At 38.4% G+C, this 2,747-nt stretch overlaps 1 long non-coding RNA gene across 1 annotated transcript; it reads right to left on the bottom strand.

Annotated features, from left to right (window-relative positions):
- Window positions 1-1,100: 1,100 nt before the first annotated feature.
- On the bottom strand, window positions 1,101-1,971 carry LOC109159768. The gene is made up of 3 exons (XR_002050647.1): window positions 1,947-1,971; window positions 1,778-1,848; window positions 1,101-1,598 (listed from the first exon to the last, which is right to left on the bottom strand). It is a non-coding gene; the product is annotated as an uncharacterized LOC109159768 (long non-coding RNA).
- Window positions 1,972-2,747: the final 776 nt, after the last annotated feature.

The raw sequence follows: 2,747 nt of genomic DNA, 5'->3' as shown, positions 1-2,747 counted from the left end.
AATTAAATCTTCCTAATAAATTACCATTTCCCAAGGTGCAACAATTAGGTGCAATTGTGTATGCCCTAATTTATGCCTAACTCCCGTTCTGACATGAATATGGCTATGAAGCAAGTAATTACGGTCATTTAACTACTAACAACAACAATACAAATCACTATTGCAACACAAGTATTAAACCCAAATAATAATATATTAAAGAATCTGAGAGTTCAGGCACATAGGTTCATAAACACTTTAACCCAAGAATCTCTAAAGAATTTAGCCAAGTATGGCTAAATTATACTTAGCAAATATAAATAAAGAATTACAAATCATCAAAAGAGTACAAGAATGAACCAGACAATTCTCCCGAATCTCCCTAATCTTCTTCTTGCTTCCCAAGATAACTTGTGGCTCTTGTTTTCTCCCTATCTTGTCTTCAAAAATCTCTGAATGAATATTAAAGTTGAGGAAAGTGGGATTTTATAGTGGGAATCAAGGCGGGACGACGTCGTAATTTAATTTCTTAAATTAGGATTGCCGCCCCTTTAATTTATTTAGAAATCTGTGATGTCCTTTTCCTATTGTAATTACATTGCTTTTTCTTTGGAAATTAGAGCCAAACACTTTGATTTAAATTGCTGTACTCCCCTTTTGTAATTAGCTTGAAAATTCCGCGCCACCTATTGTGATTAACGACGCTGCATGATGTTCGACTTCGACGCGTCGAGCTAAATGTTGCAAATTTAATCGGCATACTGCTAAATTTTGACGCGTCGAGAGCGGGACTTGACGCGTCGAATCTTCTGAGCTCCAAACTCGTCTATTTTGGTTACAAACTCGTCCTAAAACTTCCCTTGCTCATAGAATTGACCTATAACGGTTCAAAAACACTAACAAACACCGTAAAACATTCAAAATAAGTGTGAACTATAACTAAATGATAAAACAACGGATTATGCAATTAAATTACCATTTTCACGGAATTGAACCCAACAAATATAATCAATTTAATACTAGAATTGTGCACAATTAGGCTCACATCAGATACTCTTGGCAAAATTCTCAACAAGTCATAATAGACATTTAGGCATGCTTTTCTAGCAAAACTTAACAAATATTGATCATCTTTCAGTATCTAACAACCATATAATTGTCATGCTTCTAAAACAAATAGCCAAGAGCCAACACTTAACATTTTCATTTACTATAAATACTCTCAGACAAAAACTGTAGCATTCATCTTCACAAATTCTAACACAAAAAGCTCATTTCTACTCCAAATTCAATGAAATCAAAATCCATTTGTGCGTCATGATAGCCCCGAGTGTCCGAGCCTTAAGGGCCCGCGAGTCCTTGTCCGAAACAACACGTTGCTGAGCCAAAAGGGCTCGACCACTGCACATCTTCTGCTTGGCGGAGCTCTCGGCGGGGCTTGGGATGGCCCACCTTCTAGCTCCGCCCTTCCACGGCTCAGGGTCACGGCCTTCACCAAGGGTCGTGCCCTGGGGCCGCCTACTCATGGGGCTAGCCAACGGCTCCTGCCTAGGGCCGTTGGCTAGGCCCGTGAGATTATTTGGTGCACACTGCCTTGTGCACCAGATGGTTTGTTTCACCTGCAAAAAATTATTTCAGACATTCTAACACTTCCAAAACCTCAACAACTCATCATAGATCAACAATAGATCACTTAATAGCTCAAGCAATTCAATAAACTAGCATTTCTACTCATTTCTACCACAAAAATAGACTTCACAGAGTCTAAAAATAAGCTTTGGGAGTCCATGAGTTATACCTTTGTAGCCTCTTCTCCTAGAATGGATCTCAACCTCCTCTCCTTTCAAGGAACTCCACTTCCTTCACCACCTAAACACCCAAGCAACCACAACACTAGGCCTAAGAACTTCAGAGATGGGGAAGCTAAGGAAACAGCGGAGTGAAGAATTGAAAAGGGAGATACTTACTGTGAATGTTTTCTTATCAAATAACTTGGAGAGGCAAGATTTGAGATCAGGGAGCTAAGGAGTGAATAAGGTGGGTTTTATAGGGTACAAAACCCTAGGAGATCTCTTTATGATTTGTTGATGATAAAGATGAGATTCTTGATTGGTTCAAGAAAACATCAGACAGTGCTTGTATGCTTGTGGTCCACCATGCTTCATGAACCATGGTCTAGAACCAAGATTTAAAATAGTTTTGGGGTTAAAATGAATTTTCCAAAAATGACTTCTAGATGAACACTTGATTTAGGCTTCTCAGATTCCTCTCGGTCTCAATCAGAAAGGTTTTTCAGTTCAAAACTTGGTGCGCAATGTACCCGAAAATCTAGGATTTTAGATTTAAATCGTGTCTTAGTGTTGAATTTATTTTTAAAATGGCTCAAAATAATTTATTTCAACACCGATTTCATCGCAAAAATTTTATAGAGTGAAAAATGGCTATTTGGAATTTCTTAAAACCAAATTTATAAAATTAAATTTTGGGTTGTCACAAACGGGGACGGAGATTGTACTCCCCGCCCCGCCCCGCCCCGTTGCCATCCCTAAGCGAAGATCTTGTGTGGTACAAATGCAGGCACAAAGGTCTTAATTCCCCGGATATCACTAACACCGTTGGATCCAAGATTGCCTTTCAAATTCCAACAAAGCAATTTCCTCTAATGTTATCTTATGTCATGACAATAAACAAAAGCCAAGGGCAAACACTCTCAAAAGTGATATCGTTTTATCAAAAAACTGATCGAAAAAGATACTTTGAACATCTTT

Source organism: Ipomoea nil, unplaced genomic scaffold (assembly GCF_001879475.1).
Source record: "Ipomoea nil cultivar Tokyo-kokei standard unplaced genomic scaffold, Asagao_1.1 scaffold2845, whole genome shotgun sequence".
In the NCBI taxonomy this organism is placed as follows: domain Eukaryota; kingdom Viridiplantae; phylum Streptophyta; class Magnoliopsida; order Solanales; family Convolvulaceae; genus Ipomoea; species Ipomoea nil.
This window is presented reverse-complemented; position numbering and strand designations above follow the sequence as displayed.